Below are 23257 nucleotides of genomic sequence, written 5' to 3'. Positions count from 1 at the left end.
TACAGTCTTTGAAGTAGAACAGGTTAATTTATGGTCTTTTTTAAACATTATTTTACATTTAACATTTAACAAAAGTAAAAAAACGTAAATGAAAATTACTATTGCTATTAATTCTTCTGATTTTAGGTCTAGGATCCAAGAGGCTTAAATGACAAAAGAATAGGTTGCTATGTTGCATTGACATCTGGTGGATCCAAGCAGTTATTACAAGGTTGAAGATAGCTCTGAATTTAATGATGTTAAAGCAGAAAGACGTGTAAAGATCATCTCTAGTGTAATCCAGTAATGTTTCAGTTATAAAACAGAGGCAAAGAGAAAGTAAATTTGTCACAAATATTTCAAGAACTTTGAAAATACATGAAATAAATATAGCATTGGTCATGGTAAGTAGAAATTCAATTTATGAAGCAGAAAACAAATACTGACATAGAATATATATAGTTATAAACGATCTACAAAGTATTTTCTCCTTTTTGGCAGGAAGATGGTGTTTCATTACACTGCTCTCTCTGTGTATGTTTGAAATACAGAGATTTTTAAAGAAAATGTAAAAAATATTTATATGTGGCTGCTACTATGATAAAGAACTTTGGTTTTTTAATTTACCCAAATGTGAAAACAGAAGAGACCAGGAGAGAAAATGAAGACTAATATTGCTTCTCCTCTATGTGTATTTCAGCAGTCCTCTGAGGTGATACTTCTTAAGGAGGAAATAATCAGTCAGAGCATTTCCTTCTCAAGCTCAGATACTTTGCCTCTTAAAATAGTTCCTTCCTCAAAGAAACTTAAACACAGTATCACAAGAGAGAACAATCTTCTGTGAGGCTTTTCAGACACTGGCTCTCCCCATCCTGTGCCTTTCTTCTCCCTGGATGCACACAGCAGATGCCTGTGCCTTGCAGCCTACTCTCATCCCAACCCACAGTCCTTCCTAGAAACAACTCCAAAGAGCCTTCCCCACTCTCTTCGTTGGTAGTTTCCTTGCATACTCTCCCTACAGCACCGGACATACAATCTTAAATGTGTTACTTTCTCTTCCTAGGCTGTAAGCTTCTATAGGGCTGGGACCCAGCCTGCAGGTCTTTCTTTTCAGTGCCTAACAACTTCTGGTAAATAGTAGTTGTGCAATTAGTGCCTGCCAAATCATGCGTGCTAAGGTACTATATATATCCTGCAGGCCTCGCTAACTTTTACATTGCTCCCACTACAAAAATCTCTGTTACTAATTTCCCTTAGTAGTAGTAAATTTTGAAAGATTCCATCTAGCAGAAAGCCAGCATTTCTGAAGTAATAATTCCCTTAATCAATTTTGTTGATCAAAAAACAGTACTTGCCTATCAGAATTTCTAAGGCCTACCCACTCAGCTAGGGAGATCTCATCTGAAGTATGTCCAGGAAATTCCTACTTAAGCACAAGTTTATTTAAACAAACAAACAAAGAAACAAGTTTATTATCATCTGGCATAGAAATCTAGAGAATTAGCAAGACACAGGAGGCATGTGGGATCTTAGTTCTTAACCACTAACACACTGGACCGCCAGGGAAATCCCAAGACATAGGAGTTTTAATTAATGGGATTCTGGAAAGTGAAATAACTGCATAATTTATGTTATTGTCAGTTTTCTTGACTTTTTTTTAATATTTTCACTGAGAGATATCACATCTATAAAATTCGAAAGTATTTTTGAATTTACAATTACGTAAAGTTTATGATTCAAAATATTTTAATATATTCACAGATTATCTCAATCATCTTCACAACCTAATTTTAGAACATTTTCATCATCCTCCCCCCACAAAAACCTATACTCATTAGCAATCACTCTCCTCCCTGACCTTGGCCCTAGGAACCCACTCATCTATTTTCTGTCTCTATAGATTTGCCTATTCTGGACATTCGCATAAATGAAATCATACTATAGATGGTCTTTTGTGATTGGTGTTATTCTTTTAGCATAGTGTTTTCAAGGTTAATCTATGTTCTAGTGTGTATGAGTACTTAGTTCCTTTTATTGTCAAATACTATTCCATTGTACAGCTATTCCACAGCGGTTTCCAATTTGGGGCTATGCTGCTGTGAGCACAGATGTCTAAGTTTTTGTGTGGACACATGTTTCCATCTCTCTTAGAGAGAGAGAGAGAGAGAGCTATAGAGAGCTAAGAGGGGAAGTTCTAGATAATATGGGTAACTCTATGTTTAACTTTATTAACTATGAAAATAGTTTAACTGTCCAACTATTTTCCAAAGCGACTGCATCATTTTACATTCCCTCCAGCACTGTATGAAGGTTCCAATTTCTCCACATCTTCACCAACACTTGTTATTGTCCTTTATTTTTTAAGTCCATCCTAGTAAATGTGATTTTAACTTGTATTTCCCTAACGGCAAATAATGTTGAGTATCTTTTCATGTATTTATTAGCCATTTGTATATCTTTGGAGAAGTGTCTATTCAAATCCTTTGCCCTTTTTAGATTGGGCTGTCTTTTTGTTGTTGGGCTATTCGAGTTCTTATATATTCTGGATAAAAATCCCTTATCACATATATGACTTGTAAATATCTTCTCCATTCTGTGGGCTGTCTTTTCACTTTCTTGGTGGTATCATTTGCAGCACAAAAGTTTTAAATTTTGATGTAATTCAATTAATTTTTTTCTTTTGTTGCTGTGCTTTTTGCATCATATTTAAGAAATCTTGATTAGCCCAAAGTCACAAAGATTTAATCCTATGTTTTCTTTTAAGATTTTTGCAGTTTTAGTGATTTCATTTGTGTCTGTGGTCCATCTTGAGTTAATTTTTGTGTATGGCATGGTATAGAGGTCCAAGCTCATTTTTTGCATGTAGATATTCCCTTGCTTCAGTACCATTTTGGAAAAGATTATTCTTTTCCCTATTGAATTGTCTTGACACATTTGTCTGAAATCAATTGACCATAAATAGGTTTATTTCCGGACTTTCAATTATAATCCATTGACCTATATGTCTTTCCTTAGACCAGTACAACATTGTCTTGATTATTGTAGCTTTTGAGTAAGGTTTGAAGTAAGTGTGAGCTTTCCAACTTTTTGGTTGTTCTTTTTCACGATTGTTTTGGCTATTCTGGGTCCCTTGCATTTCCATATGAATTTTAAAACACATACATTTTGTCCTTCTAGAAATTCGTCATTTACGTGTTGTTTTTAGTTATATCTTCTAAGTTTTAATTTCTTTCTGTTGTGATTTCTTACTCTTCTTATATTTTCTCTGTATCTTAAGATTTTAAAAAAAATTCTCCCAGGCAACTAATTTGAGTTTCAACAGTGATCATCTTATCTTTCAATTTTTAATCAAAAATGTTTTAGTTCCAGAAATTTTGGGGTGGGCTGTGTGTGTGTTGTGACTAAATCTTCCTATGTCCTCTTTTTACTATTTTATTTAATAGCCGCTTTACTGAGATATAATTCACATAACATAAATATGTCCTGTTAAAATGTAAAATTCAGTGGTTTTTAGTATATTTACACTTATGCAACCATCTAATTCCGTAACATCTAATTTGAGAATAGTTTCGTAACCACCAAAAGAAAGTCTGTACCCACTAGTTCTTGGCAAATTCTTGACAAGCCTCTTTCTTAACAACTTTTTTTACTTTAATAAAACCACTACTTCGCCTTGAGCTAGTCACTAACTCAAAACTAAGATATATACTCAGGGTACTTGCTAGGGTTCACCTTGTCTTTAGAGAAGTCAAAATTTTTTCAGGGAAGTAGTCAATTATTGGCATAGAATTGAAAAGATTTTGCTTCTCATCACTTAAAGCACAAAGCTTTCTTTCTTTTAAGATTATTCAGAGTAGAATATCCATACAAAGTATTTTAGACATAGAAAAAAGTCTACAATGTTGCTAATGGATTTTCATGTGTAGAATCTTTATGAAATGATAATTTCCCTTTTAATGATATGAAGATTACTGTAGATTTGTTCATTGGTTTCTCCTTTGCAAATAGTAAGCATGGCTTCTGAGAATGGCAAAAGTCACAGCCATTAATAAGAAGCTTACATAAGCATTAAAAAAAAAAGATTATTCAGGCTGCATTGCAAACCCATGCTGTAGCTCCATATTTAAGCATTTAAATTTTATGAAGTGTTAAGGAAAAAAAAACTGATTTCCTGGCTATATCTATCTCTTCCTTTTACATAGCAATTGCATTTGTGAATGATTTCCAAGAGTATTGTGAGAAAAATTAGTAAAAGTAATTTAAGCACAGTATATTGGTAACCAATTCTACATCAATAACAAATAAGCTTCTTGCCTACCCCATATGAAAATATTACACTGAACTCAGCTGTAGAAGGTTCCTGAGTTAAAGCAGAGGAAGATTTTCTATGAATAAACAGAACAATGAGTTCAAACTTGGAGAATGTCCCACTCGCCCATTATTTTCAAAATCATCAGGAGAGCTTTGAACCTCTTCATCACATGGAAGCATAGTAGAAAAATCTTGAGATTTGAAGTTAGGCAGCCCTGGGTTAAAATTTCACTAAGCAGCTGTGTTATCTTAGACAATTAAAAAAAAAAGGCAAAAAAAAAAAAAAAGAAACAAGCAGACATAAAATCTGTGAACCTCAGCTTCCTCATATATACTTGTAACCTGATTTCATCCTGACCTCACCAGCGAGACAGCAGATGAGGTCGCATCTACCGTAATCACTCATACGTCCTTGGCAATTGTCCCCAGGCAGGATTTCTGGCTCCCTGTAAGTTCATCTCCCCAGTGTGCATTCCGGTGCCTCACAAGTGCATACTTGCAAACAAATTAGTTCCACTCATATCATCAAGGGCACTGTCCCTTTTCCACTTTGCACTGGGAGCTCTGATCTGTTCTCCTATGAGGACAGGATTGCCTGCCGTGTTGGGCAGGGTATCTGAAATGATCTTGGTACTTAATTCTCAAAATCTCTACCCTGACCTCAGTTTCTATTTGGTTTTATAAGGGCAGGAAGTCTATCCAAACCACCTCTAGAGATGTGGGTTTCCAATCCCAGGGTGCATGAAGATCACGTAGTGAGTTATTGGAAGTGCAGACTCTTGAGCTCCACCCAGATCTCTCAACTGAATTTCTGGTGTCAAAGGTCCAGGGACCACCTGGAAAACACGTGTCTGGTGCATTGCTGACAGGGATGGTGTCAGCCCGTCTGAAGCGTCCATGGCATGTCCTCAGTCATTTCCAGACCTTCCCTCCTATAGCAGGGTTCCATCCACAATCAGCTCAGCCTGGCAAGGGCCAGTGTGTAATCAGGAGTTCACCTGGCTCGGGTTCTCATGTGATTAGCCATGACAAAAGTGTCCTCCGTAGTGAGAAGGCTGAGGTATAAATGAACAGGGTCCTGGATTTTCATTGTGTTTTTCTCCTAACTTTTTTTATCTTCCTGTGTCCCCTGAGCACATCTATTCATTCATTCTCCCTTAGCTGAACCTTAGCAGTGATCATAGATTCTTTCCTCTTTCTTATTCCCAGTATATAAGCACTCACCAAGGCCTGTCTAATCTCCCTCCTAGACCCGCTTTAAATCTGCCCCTACTCTCCACCAGGGCACCACTGAGTTTAGGCAGCACCATCTCTCGTCTAGACTATTAAGACCAACTCCCAATTCTTCTCTCTGCCTAGGTCCCTTCCTTATCATCAAAATCTCACTCTAGCCAGAACGATTTCTCAGAAAGGCAAATCTGTCATCCCATTTCTCACCATCTTTGAAATCAGTCATTTCCTTCCATGACAGTGTACCTCAAACCCCAATATATTAAACTGATAAAGCGAGCTGCTCAGCTGAAGGAGACTCCTGAGATGGGCTGATGGGAGGAGGAGGAACAGACCTCCACGCACCCACTTAGCCTTCCTGGACCTCCCCCACCTTTCCCGCCAGCCCTGGCAGCCGCTCTGAGTAACCACCTCCACAAAACCAGTAGCATCCATGAAACACCATTTGAAAACCACATCTCTGAAAGATAAATTCATAATTCCCTGCAAAGCAAAAAAAGCTTCCTGTAATCTAACCCCCACTCACCTCTCCAGCTTCATCCCCTCCTATCATTCCCTAGAGATACCGTATACTCTGTAGCTGTGCTGACAATATGGTAGTCGCTAGTCACATGTAACTCTTAAAATTTAAATTAATTAAAATTAAATTAAATTAAAAATCTGGTACCGCTGTCAACTAGCCACCTCTCAAGTGCTCAAGAGCCACCTATGGCTGGTGGCAGCCATAACAGGCATCACAGATACAGACTATTTCCACCTTAGCAGAAAGGTCTATTGGACTGCACTGCTCTAGCTATAGGAAACTAACTGCAGTTCCCCCAAGTCCACCCATTTTCTCACAGTCTAGAGCCTTCACACAGGCTGTCCTCTCTGTCTAGCATCTTTTCCTCTCTAAATTGTCTATTTGGTAAATTCCACACATTCTCCAAGAGTCTGTCGGGAGACACCTGCCCTTAGGAGCTTTGCCCTAACTTTTCAATCTCCTGTCTCACATTAGGGGACGACGTAAGCACTGTTCCTCTCTGAACCCTTTGTACTCAGAAATCCTTTTAAGCTCCTGCCAGGGCTGACAGGAAAGGCGGAGAGATACCGTACCTTTCCCCTGGCTTTGTAATTCTTTGCTTGGCTGTATATATTGTATATTAGACTGGGAGCAGAGATATTTTAACTCATCTTTGTAATCAAAGCAATCAATAAATATCGATTAAATTAATTAATTGGTAAAGGATGGAGAAACATCAGATTGCTAAATACACTTGGGTGCAAACGATCCTTGTCATGGACATGGTGGGTGTGGTGAGCAGCAGAATGACCCCAGCCCCAGAGATGTCCATGTCCTGTTGCTCAGAACCTGCGACTATGTCACCTGACATGGCAAAAGGGACTTTGCCGATGTCGATGAAGTTACATTGCTTGAGGTAGGGAGATTATTAGACATTATTCAGGTAGGCCAAGGTAATCACAATGTAATCCTTAAAAGTGGAAGAAGGAGGCAGAAGAGAAGATCAGAGTAATGTAATATGAGAAGGATTCAGTCTGCAGTGGCTGGCTTTGATGAGAAGGAAGATGGCCAGGAGCCAAGGAATGTGTGTGGCCTTTAGAGGCTGGAAAGGCAGGAAAACAGATGGTCTCCTAGAGCCTCCAGAAAGGAACACAGTCTCCCTACCCCTTGCTTTTAATCCATTGAGACCCATTTCTGACTTCTGACTTCCCTAACTATAACAAAACACATTTGTGCTGTTTTAGGCTGTAATGTTTGCAGTAATTGGAGTAATCAGAAGGAAATGAATACAATGGAGTTAGGAAGGAAAGGGTGTTGGTACGGAAAGAAAATATATTTAACTGGAGGACTTCTCAGCCCTGGGGACCTGGAGTCCAATGCAGGGAGAAAGCCCCACTGCTGCAGAGTGAGAACATCATCACTGACCCCAAGGTAGGGAGGATGTGTCTTGGGTTCTGGTTGTAGTCTGAGAATCACAGTCAGTTTAATCTCAGGTGGCCTCAGCCTTGTAGCAGCTTGAATTAGAGTTTCAGTTCCTGGTCAGTGAATGAATGAATCAGTGATTCATTTCCACGACCACAACCTAGTCTCGGTGGTAAGAGCACCAAATCCTAGTCACTAGACCAGCAGTCAGTGACAAGGCCCTGGCTCTTTGGCTTTGCAGAAAAAGAATTCCCACAAAGATGGAAATGTTGCAGAAATCGGTCCGTTGAGAAATCAAGCACCACAGTCGGAGGGTTGGAGAACTCAGGTTTATTAAGCTGGCGGCCCCAGACAAGCTAACGCTCCAAAGTTCTGGGCCCCAAGCTCAGGGTGAGCTTTACTTTTATAGGGGTCAGTGCACACGTTTACAGTTAGCATGGGTAGATTGGTTACTTGGTTTACAGACCATGGAAGTTTCCAAACAGCAACTTACAAGAACAGTTGCAGAACATTCCATTTTTAGCAAAACATCTTATGGTTACATTGGATTGCCAGGTCATCCTGGTTTTTTTGTTTTGTTTTTCTTGGTGCAGCAAGCATATTTTACAAAATCAGAAGAAGCATGGAGTTATCTTTAGCTGAGTGCAAGTTTCTAATTTTCCTCTTCAATCCCCCCTCTTGATGCCCCTTAAATCTTATAAGGCATCAAACTCTTGATCTTCTAAGCCCAGAGGATGATAACCTCTCAGGGCTAGGAGGTGTGCGGTGGCCCTCCTATCCGCGGTGGCCTCAGCTAGGCTGGAAACTATCCTCATGAATAAGGGCAAGAGGCAAAGTAAAACAGGTCCCAAGGAGGAGTAGGACTATTCCCACAAGAGTTTTGAATCCCCCTAGGTAAGAAAACCAACCCCCAAATAGCTCTCCGGGATTCCATCCCTTCCAAGTCTGGCTGGGGACATGAGTTATTTCAGTCATCTTGTCGGTTATTTCTTCTGTAACCTTCCCCTTATCATCTACCTGTAGGCAGCAGTTACTGAGATTGAACTTCCCACAGACGCCCCCCTCTGCAGCCAGTAAGTAATCTAGGGCCAGGCGATTCTGATAAATAGCATGACGCATCTTGGTTTGTTGCCCTGCCAACAAATTAAGAGCCTTGGCCATTTCATTAGGAATGATTTCAACCACTGCCTGGAGCCGTATAATTCTGTTAAGCATGTAAATTGGGGTTTGATAGCCCCAGGACCTATCTTCTGCCCAAGTGGCTGGCCCATAATATTGGATTATGTGTTCAGGAGGCCACTCATCATCTTTCCAGTTTCCACTCTGTAGAGACCTGTGCTTCCTGGGGAGGCCTCTGTCTTCATAAACTGGGACCCCTAATGCTTCACCTGGGGCTAAGGGGAGTAGGAAAAAGGAGGGGCGGGGAGTCCCCAATATGCATGCCCCTGACCAATTGGCTGGCAAGATTGAATCCAATATAATCCTTCCGGAGCAGGCCACTGGCCTTTGGTGGACAAGTCATTCCATCTGATTTTTAAACTGGGGAAGCTTGCTAGAGGGTGAGGAATAGGCTCTGTATCGTTTGGGCTTCCCCACCAGTCTGAAGTATGAGTAGTTGTATGATAGTGTTTTTGGCCTAGGCAAGTGAGGTTTCCCACTGGAATATTGAATAAGGCCCCCCCGCCCCACCCCGGGCCAGGCAGTTCCTGCCGATTATGGAAGTCTTTAAATGGCAAACCCCGACCCTGGTTTTCTTGAATACCCTTGAGTTGTTGAAGGGTCTCTGGGGATCTAATTCTTCAGCTTCCTGGGCCACTGGTCTCCCATATTAGTTCCTGCACACACATAGCAAGAAGTCATCATCAATGCCTGGGCTATGGTCTCTGCTAGGGCTAAGAATAGGTTTTTAGTTCTGACTGAAATAGGTGGAGGACCACTTTCTATCTCTTCATAAAAAGAATGGAAGCGCTTGTGTGTAGAAGCCTGGAGTGGAACAGAGATACCCCAGAAACCCAACACAGCTCCTGGGTCAATCCCCCGCCCATGGATATAAATACCGATGTTGAGACCATTTTTCCACGTTGAGTCTCCGGGATTGAAGATAGTGAAAAGGACAGGATTACATGTCCCTCGTTTGCAACTGGGGTCCACAGTTCCTTTTTGAAGGAGAGCTGTCTTGCTTTGATTCTCCCAGGTTGCCCATGGGACACAACTCCAGGAAGGGCAACCAGAGCAGGTGGGTGGGGCTGGGGCCTGTTCACACATATATTTGTCATTGAGTCTGTACTCTTGTTCCCATGACAGGCCCCCACATTTTATAGTTGTCCAGGGGTTCTTGTTAATAGCAGCACAGACATCAAAGCGTCCCGACACCGGATGTTCTAGATTTGTAATTTGTGTCCAATTGATCAGAAGCCCTCCTTCTTGGTGCCGAACCTCTAGCCAATCTTTGCTGGAGGGGAATTGTGGGTCAAAACAGATATATTGGCCTCCGTGTTGACAAATAGACGGTCATTTTGCTATGTACACAGGTTCCTTGGGCCATCCCTTGGCAGGAGAAGTGAGTATGGTAAAGTAAGGTCCAAGTGACCCCCCTGACCTGATCTCGTCATGCGGATGCATGGAGTACACGAGGGGTCTATTTTACTCTCCAACGTACTACAGCTCAGTAGGATATAAATCGCTACTACACAAAACATTTGATCCCACTTAATAATTCCATTACCTTTGGGTAGATTATAGCCAAAACGACCCCTTGTGTTTAGCCTATAGAAAACATCAAGGCCAGTCATGCAACCAGTCCTTACAAGGCAGGGTGTCATCATAACCCTGACCCTCAGATGTCCCTCTTGGAATTCCTCAAGCTTCCACTGTGCATAGACCAGTCAGCCCTGGAGTGACTGGAGCAGGGCTGAAGATCTCAGACGGGACTCGGTTGTCTCCATAGGAAGACCCAAAGCGGCTGGTTCGGATGAGCTTTGGCAGTCCAGGTCGCTCGACCTTCTAGAGGTGCTGCTCTCTTCACCTGGGTGTGGGGGATCCACGGGGTGACTCCTGTAACTTTAACAGCAGTAAAGGTCACCAGGATGACAGTATGAGGGCCAGTCCAAACTGGCTGAAGTGGTTCCTTCCTCCAATCTTGTACCCATATCTCATCTCCTGGCTGATAGGGATGAACTCAATTGCCCAAGGGAATGGGAGTCCTTTCTAAGGTTTCTCGAGTAATACAGCGAAAGATCTTTCCCAGGGCCTGGAGGTGTCGAGACATCTCCAGGTCTGCTAGTTTTTGGAGGTCTCCCTTGAGCTTCCCTATCACTGGAGGAGATCTCAAAGAGAGAATAGCCTGAGGACCTCGTGGTGCGTCAGGCTCAAAGTAAGGCTAGGGGTAGCATGTCAACCCAAGGTAATTGGGTCTCCTGACAGAGCTTACCTAATGTAGTCCTGAGGGTCCGATTCATGCACTCGACTTTCCCTGAGCTTTGTGGCCTGTAAGCGGTGTGGAGCTTCCATTTGTCCCAGTGTCTTGGACAAAATCTGACCTATCTCACACACAAAGGCTGGCCTGTTGTCAGACCCCCTGGAGAGAGGTAGCCCATATCTGGGGATTATGTCTCTTAGCAGGGCCTTGGCCACCTCTCGTGCCTGTTCAGTGTGCGTGGGGAAGGCCTCAGCCCATCCCAAGTAGGTGCAGACTATCACAAGCAAATACTTATGGCCTCGGTAAGGCTTGACTTCAGTAAAGCCCACTTCTAAATCCTCAAAGGGCAATGTCCCAACTGTCTGCACCCCTGGGCTGGGTCTTGGTCTTTGGCTGGCATTGTTTTGTGCACAAGTCACACACCTAGCACTGATCTGGGCACACAGGGTTGGAAGCTTAGGAACGAAATAGTAGCAGCTCAGTAGACTTTCTAGTGCAGTTGTCCCTAAGTGAGTTGTCTCATGGTGTTGCTTCACCAGCTGGACTGCTATAGCACTGGGGATGAAGAGTCTTTGGTCTGGAAGCTTCCACCAGCCCTCTTTTCCTTTAGTTCCTCCCTCACCTAAAGCCCATTGATCTTCTTCTTTGGTATATCTCGGGGGCAATTCTGGTGCCAAGAGGACCTTAGAGATGGGTTCAGGGCCCAATGTGGGACACGGTTAGGTCACTGCCTCCTTGGCTGCCTGGTCAGCCAACCGATTTCCTTTGCTGACTGGATCAGTTCCTCTCTGGTGGCCTTTGCAATGGATGACTGCCACCTGGGGAGGCTTCCAAATTATGTCTAACAGCTGAAGGATTTCTTCTCTATTTTTGATCCCTTTCCCCCTGCTGTTAGTAGTCCCCTTCCTTTATAGACGGCTCCATGAACATGCAGAGTAGCAAAGGCACACCTTGAGTCTGTGTAGGTGTTGACTCGCTTCCCTTCGGCGTGCCTCAGCGCCTGCATGAGTGCCCACAGCTCTGCCCATTGTGCCGACCACCCCTGTGGCAAGGCCTCAGCCTTTATTATCTCATCTGGTGTTGTTATTGCATAGCCTGCTTTGCGTTGTCCTTCCTGGACGAAACTGCTTCCGTCAGTGAACAGTTCCAGTTCTGGGTTCTGGAGAGGAGTGCCCGTCAAGTCTGGACTGCTCGAGTAGATTTCATCTAGGACCTCTTCACAGTCGTGATCAGGGGTTCCCACCTCCAGAGGTAAGAAGGTGGCAGGATTCAGCGTCCGCACAGTCTCAAGGTGAACCCGTGGGTTTTCGCAGAGCAGTCCTTGAGAGTGAGTCCTCCTGGTGTTGGTCAGCCATTTCTGTCCCTGGCTGTTCATCAGCGTGGTGACAGCATGGGGGACTTTCACATTTATATTCTGTCCCAGTGTAAGCTTGTCTGCTTCTCTGACCAGGACCACTGTAGCAGCTAATGCCTGGAGACATGGTGGCCATCCCACGGCCACAGGATCCAGTCGTGTGGACAGATATGCGACCGGGCACTGCCATGGCCCAACTGTTTGTGTGAGGACCCCCAGTGCAGTATGATTTTTCTCATGCGCGGAGAGGTTAAAGTCCCATGTCACATCTGGCAGCCCTAATGCTGGAGCAATGGTTAAGAGTCTCTTTATCTCCTTGCAGGCTTTTTCTTGTTTAGGCCCCCACTCTAGGGGGTCCTTACCAGACCCTGCCGTGGCCTCCTACAACGGCTTGGCAGTTTCAGAGAACCCTGGTATCCAGATCCGGCAGAATTCGGCAGCCCTGAGGAACTCACAGACCTCTTTCCTGGTGCTTGGCCGAGGTACTGAACAGATGGTTTGCTTCCTTTCATGTCCGAGCACCCGATGCCCTCTCAAGATGACAAACCCAAGGTACTCGGCCTCCTGTCTGCAGATCTGAGCCTTTTTCCATGACACCTTGTACCCCGTGGTGGAGAGTAGGGCCAATAGGGCTTTGGTGCCTTTCCAGCAGTCCTCTTGGGTGGGACTGGCTAGCAACAGGTCATCTACACACTGGAGTAGGGTGCAGTTCAAAGCTTCTCTGGGGAAGGCAGCAAGATCAGAAGCCAGTGCTTCACCAAACAAGGCAGGCGAGTTTTTGAAGCCTTGCGGCAGTTGGGTCCAAGTCAGCTGTGTCTTTCTCCCAGTGTGTGGGCCTTCCCATTCAAAGGCAAACAAGGGCTGGCTGACTGGTAATAGCGGGAGGCAAAAGAAGGCATCCTTGAGATCCAGGCAGGTGAACCAGCTCGCTTGGGTGGGTAAGAGGCTCAGGAGGGTGTAAGGGTTCGGGACCACTGGATGGATGGTGATCACTGTGTTGTTGATGGCACAGAGGTCCTGGACAGGGTGATAGTCATTCCTTCCAGGCTTCTTGACTGGTAGGAGCGGAGTATTCCAGGGAGACTAACACTCGATCAGAATTCCGGCGTCACGCAGGCGTTGGAGGTGGTCCCGAATTCCCAGACGTGCCTCACACGGTACTGGATATTGCCTCTGCCTGACAGGAGTGGCCCCTGGCCTCAGGTCCACCACGATGGGTGCATGGGTTTTGGCCAAACCTGGGGGCCCCTTTTCTGCCCAGACAGCAGGGAACTCTTCTAGCAGGCTAGCTGGATTCATCTGTTCTCTTTCTGAAGAATAGAGATGCCATTCATCTTCCCTGGGCATCATCACAGCCATTATCAGAGCTGGTTTTCTCCCCAGGGTGAGGCTTGCGGGCTTCCCGGGGACAAAGGTGATCTGGGCCCCGAGCTTTGTTAGCAAGTCTCTGCCCAGCAAAGGAATGCGGCACTCTGGTAAGTACAGGAATTCATGAGTCATTAGGTGGCCTCCTAGCTGACATGAGCGGGCCTTGCAGAATGAGCAGGCAGTCCTGTCCCCTGTGGCCCCATTGATAGTTGCTGTTTGACCTGTGAGGGGAGCCACAGGTGTGGTTACCACAGAGTGTTCAGCTCCTGTATCCACCGTAAAAGTCATTGATTGGCCCCCTACTTTCATTGTGACCATAGGCTCCCAGGGGCCCAGGATCAGGGAGCCCGGTCCTCCCTATCCCGATTCTACTCCGGCCAGGCCCATAAGGTCTTGGATGGCTGGGTCGGGCTGGTACCTTCCTTTGCTGGGTTGACTGAACTTCTTTGACCCTTCAGCTGTCCCTCTACGATGGGGACATTCATTCTTCCAGTGTCCGGTTTCTTTGCAATAGGCGCACTGGTCGTGACGCAGTGGCTGTCTCCTCTTGGCTTCCCCTTTCCGCGGGGGGAGCAGTCTGCTTTACCAGACCTGGGTTTCCCTGTGCGGCGGCCAACAGGGATACCTTCTGCTTCATGCGCTTGTCAGCTACCTTTTGGGCTTCTTGGTCGCGGTTCACAAACACCTTGTTTGCAACTTCCAACAGCTGGGTGGCATTCATTCCAGCAAAGCCTTCAAGCTTCTGAAGCTTACTGTGGATATCAGCAGAAGACTGGGCCATGAACACCGCATTGACCATGCATTAGTTTTCCCATGCTTCAGGGTCAAAAGGGGTATACACCTGGAACGCCTCACACAGTCTCTCATAGAACTCCATGGGTGATTCATGTGGCTTTTGGTGCACTTCTGTTGTCTTGGACATGTTGGTCGGTTTTCTGGCTCCTGCCCTCAGTCTCTGCAGCAAGGCTTGTCGGTGTTTATCAAGGGAGTCCTTCCTGTCCGGGGCATTGAAGTCCCAGTTCTGGTGCAGCCACCAGGGCCCAGGTTGCAGGATCTACTGTACCAGCTGGTGCCTGCCCTTGGAGCCATTTCCGTGCCTCTCACAGGATCCGGCAGCGTTCCTCAGTATTGAAGAGAGTCAGGAGGAGATGGCGACAGTCGTCCCAGGTAGGTTGGTAGGTGTGAAAAATGGACTCAAGGAGGTCAGTCGTTGCTTGTGGCTTCTCCGAATAGGATGGGGTGTGGTGTTTCCAGTTGAGCAGGTCGCTGGTGCTGAAGGGCTGATAATAAAGGACCAGGTGTCCTGGCTGGATGGAGCCGTCCTCATTGACCTGGGGTGGTCCTCGGGTCTCTCGCAAGGGCATCTACAGGGCTGTGGGCTTTTGAGCTGCTTGGTTCACTGAGCGAAGTCACAGCGGGCTTGGAGGGCGCTGTGGATTTGAAAGTGGTTGAGACACAGATGGCGGAGGGCTGTCTGGTAAAGTGTGAGGAGGCTGAACAGGAACTGGCGGAGCAACTGGCATATAGGGTGGAGGCACAGGGAGCTCTTCTTCAGGGTTCTCTTGGTGGATAACCTTTGCCGGCTTTTCTTTGCTTGTCCTCAGAGCCAGTTGTGTCATGAAGATTCTACACTGTCCCTGCCTATTTGCACAGAACCAAACCCAAGGAGGCAGCTGAATGGAGATTTGCAACCAGGAATCTATGTATGGAAACTGGTCTGGGTGCCCGGGGGTCCCTGTCACCACTCGGTACACAGCTCTAACCGTAGGAAGGTCTAGAGTACCCTCCGCAGGCCATCCCACCCCGAAGGTGGACCATTCTAACTCGCACAGGGTGTGGAGCTTTCCCGAGGTCATCTTAACCTCATAGTCTCCGGAAAAACCTTTCTTAAAGTTCTTCATCATACAATCCAAAACGGTCAGCTTAGAGGAACATCCCCCCATGTTGATAAGTGTAGTCTACCTCTTTGACCAGGGAGGAGAGGGGTGTGCACGGGAAGGGCCTTGTCTCAGGGCCTGATAACCCAGGTAGTGCTGATGTCAGTACTCCTGGAAAGCCCAGTGTTCCCAGACAGCACGAGTACGTGTCTCCTTGAAGGTGGCCCTGATCGTTAAATGTCTCGGGGAGACAGGGCTGAAAGGAGGCGGTCTTTTGTAATGGGGTTTGTGGAGGAATAAATTCAGGTGGCGCTCTGGAGGGGGTCTGGGGTGATTGACCCTCTTGTGGGCACTAAGCAGGCAGAGGGAGCAAGTATGCATACTCCTCGCCTAAGTGAAGAGCCTGAAATCCTTGGGGAATCAGGGGATTGTGAAGGAAAGGTGACAGAGGAAGGCAGCCTCGTTATGAGAATCCGAAAGGATACAAGAAGACATCAGAGTGTGCCGCTCTGCACGGACTGGTCCAGGGGAGCAAGAAGGAGGGAGGTACAGATCTGTCTGGCAAATGGGGCAAGTCTTTCAGGGAAAACCTAATTTCTCAATAAGTCAGATCAAAGAGTCAGCTGACGGAAGGGGAGAGTGAGCCGTAAAATTTTAAGAAAATAATCTTGGCGGAGGGCTCTAGGGCAAAAGGGGCATTTGGACATACACAACTTCTAAATCAAATCAGTAATCAATTGTCTCCCCTTTCTCTGTCTATCCCAGCCTGTGTTGGTGTTGCAAAAGCAAACAAGGGTGGGTGCCCCCTCAGAAGAGGAGACCATTCAGGTGCCCGCCTGGCTGCGTCCCCGTGGGGAACTTAGGTGCCTCTTAGCTTTGGTGGGCCAGTGTAAACTCCTGGCCTGGATCTGACTCACAAGGAGGGCTGGGTCCCCCAGAGACAGACACAGCCCTGAGCCGTATGAGGTCACCACGGAACCACAGGTTAGGGTCCACTCGGACTCTGTAGCCAAGAAGGCCGTGGAGCCACACAATCACGCTGGAATGAGGATGAGCCAGGACACTCACTCACACACACATTCAGACCAGAGTTTATCACAGTGCCTGCCCCCTCTGGGAAGGTCCCTAATTGGTGGTCTTCTTACTGAAGACCGTAGGAGGTGATCAAGCTCCTCTTCAGTCCAGAGAAGGGACCTGACTGGGTTCAGTGCCCCAGGGGCTTATCTGATCCTGTGGCCGTCTCTGGCGAGTTGGTCCATCCCTCCAATGAGTCCAGTAGGGCCCGGCCATCCAGAGTTAGGGCACCAGTCTGAAAGAGAACCCAGAATACCATCAGGTGGTGTGCCTCCTCATTCGCCTTGGAGCTCCTTCTCTCTGACTCAGCCAAGACACTGGTCCGGCAGCTCAAGGGGCCGGCATGGTTGGAATCTCGCTGGGGCCTCCAGAAATGTAGAAATCGTTCCATCGAGAAACCAAGCACCACAGTCGGAGGGTTGGAGAACTCAGGTTTATTAAGCTGGCAGCCCCAGACAAGCTAACGCTCCAAAGTTCTGGGCCCCGAGCTCAGAGTGAGCTTTACTTTTATAGGGGTCAGTGCACACATTTACAGTTAGCATGGGTAGATTGGTTACTTGGTTTACAGACCATGGAAGTTTCCAAACAGCAACTTATAAGAGCAGGTGCAGAACATTCCATTTTTAGCAAAACATCTTATGGTTACATTGGATTGCTAGGTCATCCTGTTTTTTCTTTTTTTTTTTTTCCTCAGCCCAGCAAGCATATTTTACAAAAGCAGAAGAAGCATGGAGTTATCTTTAGCTGAGGGCAAGTTTCCAATTTTCCTCCTCAGAAAGCAGTCAAACAAATAAAGTGCTTATTAGGAGGGAAAAAAAATACAGTACATGTGGATAGATACATGGGCAGACTCAGAGAGAGAGTCACACCCTCATGGAAGTTTAAATCCCTCATGGCATTTCTTCTGGGTTTCCTTTGGCCAATCATTTTGATTTGCCTAGTTCAGAGTCTGTATTTGGTATCTCTCAGCATCCTCCCATGTGTGCACCCAGCATCTCTTAGCCAAGATGGATTCTACTGAAGGGGCCTATGGGTAGTTACCATCACTTATTATGGGGTGGTGTCTCCTCCCTTTTCACCTCCAAGGAGCCTTTCTGTGTATGTGTAGTCTGGGAGGTCTCCTGACTCTGAGAATGAGAAATATGTGGTCTTCTATCTGGGCAGGGCCCAGTCTCCTCCCTCGATTGCCTTGCCATTTTTGTCTTGGAATATTAGTCCACAGAGAATGAACTGCCATTGTTTGCCCAGGGGCCCATCTACCTCCTGCCTCAACATGTGATGGGGTTTCTCCAGACCCTGGAGCTGGGGATTTTAGTACAGGCAGGAAAAGGGTTTTTCTTGAAAGGCTCAACAGTGCTAACAGCTAGTTTAGATTTTATCTTCTTTGAGAGCACAGAAAATGACCAAATACTTTCGAAAAATGCACAAGTATCTAGCCCATTGCATGAATTAAACAAATATTTACAGTGTGACATATAAAACACACTGTATAAATAAAATAAAATATATAAAAATTTTAAAAATAAATAAAAGACACTGTATAGCTTCACATACACAGTGGAAATTTTATTTTGTACAGTGTAAACAGAGTAAGTTATATTATAACTCTATCTATGTATGCAATAGAGAACCTTCTATTCAGAGAAACTATAACTATTTACCATCTCTTCCCAATCAGAGTTTCAATATGAATTGAATAGTTTTCAGTGATTTTATTTTATTTTATTTTTTTGTAAAGGCATTTATCTAACTAATATCTTTTAATCCAGGAACAATTCCTTTGGATAGACAGATGAAAAACCTGGTCACAGTCTAGTGGTGAGGACAGAGCTATAAAGTGTTAGCAACATCTGACAATTTAACATGGGAAAAGTTTCTAAACTGTCGACTTAAAAAATATGCACAATCTAAAAGTTGAGAGTTATGTCTTATTCAGTGGGAATTTTTAGGACTTCAAGCTCAGAAGGCATCAAGTAACCCTGAGAGAACTGCTCCGAGGAGCCAAGCGGGGAGCTAGGATATACAGAAGTTTTGCAACAAAACGTCTGAACCTTAAAAGATTATTGTTAATTAAAGGAAAAGCAGATAAGTCAAGTTAAAGAATTTAGTGCTTTTCTATGTATGGGAAGATGCAAGAGTCTGGGCTCAGTGACATCCTTCCTTTGGTATACTCCCCAGCTATCTATCTGGGGCCAGTATCCCGTGTTTTCACATGCTGAGTTTCCTCAGGGCTCACTGTAGGGAGTGGCTGCAGTCTGATGGCTGCTAGATAGCAGGTATTCGTTCCTTCTTGAGTTCCCTCAGGGCTCACCAGCTCATCATCAGCAGGGGCTGCAATTGCTGATGACTGTGACATCCTTTGTTTACAGATGTGGCAGAAAGTATTCCATTTCTCAAAACTTATCAGGAGTTGATGATTAAAGCGTGTCTTGAAAGTAGACATCTGCCAGGTGAAGAAGGTGGGGTAGGGGTGTCTCCAGGAACACCGGGAGGAGGGTGGCATTGTGGGCAGGTGTTAGCTTGAACCTTGATTCCGGGCGTGGCTAATTCAGGAAACCTCAGTCCTCTCACCCTGCCCTGCAGGGCCAGAGTGTAAGGGAAGGAGGCAGGGAGGTGGGGAGAGCACTTAGAAAGAAGGCTAGAGGCAAGTCTTGGAGGCGCCCTGTATTCCCTGCTGCAGTCAGGACCCCTGAAGTATTTTAAGCAAGTAAGTGCCATGATTAGATTTGCACCTTGGGAAGGGCAAGAGGACAGTCACCACCTAAGAGAAGGCTGGGTGGTAAGAGGTGGATACCATGTCAATAATGGTGGAATTCACAATAAATGGAGAGAAGTCACACACGAGAGATGTCAATGAGGTATAGCTTAATGGGTAAGTGTCTCAGAACTTCGTTATTGGTTTGCTTAGGGAAAGCAAGGGCAAGGTTTTCTGTTTGAATAACAGGAGGTGGGAATGCCACTGAGACAGGAAAAGCTCGATGGTAAACAGGTTAAGCCACAGAGGTGCCTGCGCACCCTGGCAGAGCTTCCCAACAGCAGCTGGGTATCTGTGCCTGAGGCTCAGCAGAGATCCCTGGATTAGAGCTATTGATGGGGAGATGCCAATAAATACACATCATGACACCTGTCAGTTATTGGTTCTTAAGTACTAGGAACTGTGAGAAGGACTTTGTATTCACTATTGAATTTAATCTTTACAGCAGTCTGGAGATGTACAAAATTGCTATCATATATTACAGCTGAAAAATTGAACGCTTGGAGAGGTTAAATAAATTAATTTACCCAGATCACAATGCTTGCAAATGATAGCACCGGGATTCAAGTCTAGAAATGTATTCACTTGCATACCAGACAACGTTCTTTACCATCATCATCATATTAAAGGTATATATTCTTTGCTTTTAAAATTCACCCAATGGAAATTCCTTGGTGGTCCAGCGGTTAGGACTCAGTGCTTTCACGGCCAGGCTATGTTCAATTCCTTGTCAGGAAACTAAGCTCCTATAAGCCACACGGCACAGAAAAAAAAAAAGATCACCCAAAATACAGATTTCAAATTAAGAAATTAAACAGAGGTAGCAAATAAGATCTCCAGGGAGAGCCTGGAAAATGAAAATGAAGAGGAAGTAGAAGATGAGCCCACAAAAGATTCTGACAAGGAACATGATAGATGTAGAAGAACAGAGATGTCCCTCTAAGACTCCCTCCTAAATTTACTCAATTAAAAAGTCTAAAGTTAAAATTATATTAGAGAGACCATCTAAAGGTGAAGAAGGATTCCACCTACTCACTTGAATTTGTTCTTTCTGAGAGATTACTCATACATTATGCAATTAAATCACAATGAAAGGATTTAAATTCCACAGGAAAATGACAAGGTAAAACAAAATAAGTCATGGGGATATAATGTACATCATGGTGACTAGAGTTAATAACACTGTGCTGTATATTTGAAAGTTGCTAAGAGAATAGATCTTAAAAGTTCTCATCACAAGAAAAAAAATTGCAACTACACATGATGGATGTTAAACTAGACTTATTGTGGTGATCATTCCACAACACAAAAAGTTATCCCACTTTTTGAAGGATAAAATCCCCTTTGGATTTTCATTCTTATGAAAAAAGGTAGGCTTCCTAGGTGGCGCACTGGTTAAGAATCCGCCTGCCAATGCAGGGGACATGGGTTCAATCCCTGCTCCAGGAGGATCCCACATGCCACGGAGCAACTAAGCCCATGCGCCACAACAATTGAGCCTGTGCTTTAGAGCCCGTGAGCCACAACTATTGAACCCACATGCCGCAACTACTGAAGCCCATGTGCCTAGAGCCCACGCTCTGCAACAAGAAAAGCCACAGCAATGAGAAGCCCATGCACCACAATGAAGAGTAGCCCCCACTCACCACAACTAGAGAAAGCCCGTGTGCAGCAAAGAAGACCCAACACAACCAATAAATAAATAAATAAATTTATATATTAAAAAAAAAAGGCAAAAAGCAAAAGTAGTGTTCAGTGTTTGTTTTGCAGTGAGCCTTATAGGGGCAGTGGATCCCCTGAGCGGTGGGTGAGAGTGGCACCACCAAGCTCCTTCCCTGGGCACTACACTTAGCATCTCAGCAACAAGCTGCCATACCTGTGAACTGTATCTGTGGGCATCTGCACTTTATCTTGATTTATTTTGTGCATCCATCAGCAAGATGTGTCCTAAGGTAATTGCTTCTTCACTTTAGGTCATTTCAACTTACTAAAGCTGTCATAGGAAAGCTCTACTTTCCAATAGTGGGGAAACCTATAGATACAAATATTGAATTATTGTGTTGTACACCTGAAATTAATATAATGTTATATGTCAAAATTATATCTTAACTAAGAAACAAAAGAAACAAACAACCAAACAAAAACCTGATCTTGCATCTAATGTAAATGCCATCTTAGGTAATTGACAAGAGAATTTTCAAAGGCAGATTTTGAAATGCATCCACTACACCCAGTTCAAAAGCTTCATCTATAAATTTTCTCTAATCCCACCATCTAAAGGCCAGTGCTCCCCTAGACAATTTCTGAACTTCCCAAAACTGTTTGTGTGACTTCCAGACGTGCATTGTACTTCTTTTTTCCCCCACTGTACAGTTAACTACTTAAGGCAAAGGATCCTTGTAGCTTAACAGAGTGCCCATCACAAAACACCTAGTAAATTCTCAATGAATATTTGTTCATTTCATCAATAAATAGATGTTAAATTGCCTCCTCTATGCAGGGCACTGTGTGAGACAGTGAGGACACGACAGGAAGCCCATCATGCTGGAATCCTGCTTCATGGAACTCCCAGGATACTGGTAGCACAGACGTTAATCAAAACATTGCAGATGCAAGTGTGATTTCAGTTGTGATTTGCAATCCAAAGACAAGATGAGGTGCTGTGAGTGCGTGGTAAAGACATTTCCAAACCAGGGAGGTCCAGGGAGATATCTCTGAGGAAATGATGCTCTGAGCTGAGTTCTGAAGGAAGAATGGGGGTTAATGAAATAAGGAGGTAGGGAAGCATATGGGGCAGAAGGAAGAATGCACGCAAAAGCCTTGAGCCACGATGGAAAAGGAAAGAAGGAATGATTGACATCCTCTCCTAGAGCAAGTTGGCTGCCAGGGAATAAGGTCAAGGCCTTGCACTTCTCACTCTCCGTTGCCACTTCCCTACCCCTTCATAATATCAGTTTCAATATTAGGTGGCAAATATCCAAAGTTTGGATGTTTTTAAACACATTAATATTTTTTTCATTCACAGTTCATAAATTTTAAATCACAGATTTGTATGGAGAAATAATGTTTCTAATTACTGTGTGATCTTGCTTATTCACTTAACTTCTCTGGGTCCTGATTTCTTGCTTTGTAAAATTCGGAGGGTAGACTACCGTAGAAGTTCCTTCCTGCTCTAAGCTTTCTACATTTATGTGGGTTTAAGTATTTAAGGCTTGACGGGGCATTGGCATGTACAATAAAATGGTAAAGCAAAGTATGACATGGCTTTCATCTCTGATCTGTTTGTTATTCAAGAGCTGTGTTACCTTAGGCAAATGACTCGACATTTCTGATCCACAGTTTCTGACTATAATAATGTCTACCCTGCAGAGTCATAAGAAAAAAATATATAAAGCACTTGACTCACAGAAGTTATTACAACTGAAATACACTATTTAGTACTCTGAAGGATTCTATGACCTCCTTTTTAAAGGAAATAGTAAAACAATACACACTCGTTTTAAGGACAATGAATCTTTTTTTTCAGAGATATTTCCAAAGAGAGTTATCATTTTTCCTCCATAGATGCAGGGTGTTGTTATTCGCTACCGTCACTAACTTAGACACACCCTGATGATAAGTTGAAAATTATATTTACTAAGCATTTGCCCTTTTGCTGAAAAGATCATTGAATTTGAGAACTTGAGAGGCCTTTTTCTCATCAAGTAAGGAGAAAAGAGAATTATTATCAATAGGGAATTTGCATCTACAATCTAACAATTTTTGTTGATTTCAGCTTTCATTCTAAGAGGCATTGTCATTAAAATTTAGGGAACAAAATGTGGGAAGTGAACCTATCAATAAGAGAGGCTATGAGAATCCTCATCTCAGAGAATCATGCTATTAATTCAGTGCAGTTTTAGGAAAATTGTATGAGAAGTAATTTTCCTTGATGCTTTACCCACATAGGCCCTGGCTGTGAAATCCC

At 44.3% G+C, this 23257-nt stretch overlaps 1 long non-coding RNA gene across 2 annotated transcripts; it reads left to right on the top strand.

Annotated features, from left to right (window-relative positions):
- The first annotated feature begins 19139 nt into the window (after window positions 1–19139).
- On the top strand, window positions 19140–22538 carry LOC130856087 (uncharacterized). Of its 2 annotated transcripts, none has more exons than XR_009054432.1 (3): window positions 19140–19242; window positions 19736–19919; window positions 21791–22538. It is a non-coding gene; the product is annotated as an uncharacterized LOC130856087 (long non-coding RNA). The 2 variants fall into 2 exon arrangements; XR_009054433.1 differs by having other exon boundaries at window positions 19148–19407.
- The last annotated feature ends 719 nt before the right edge of the window (window positions 22539–23257 follow it).

This window comes from Hippopotamus amphibius, chromosome 6 (assembly GCF_030028045.1).
Source record: "Hippopotamus amphibius kiboko isolate mHipAmp2 chromosome 6, mHipAmp2.hap2, whole genome shotgun sequence".
Lineage (NCBI taxonomy): Eukaryota > Metazoa > Chordata > Mammalia > Artiodactyla > Hippopotamidae > Hippopotamus > Hippopotamus amphibius.
This window is presented reverse-complemented; position numbering and strand designations above follow the sequence as displayed.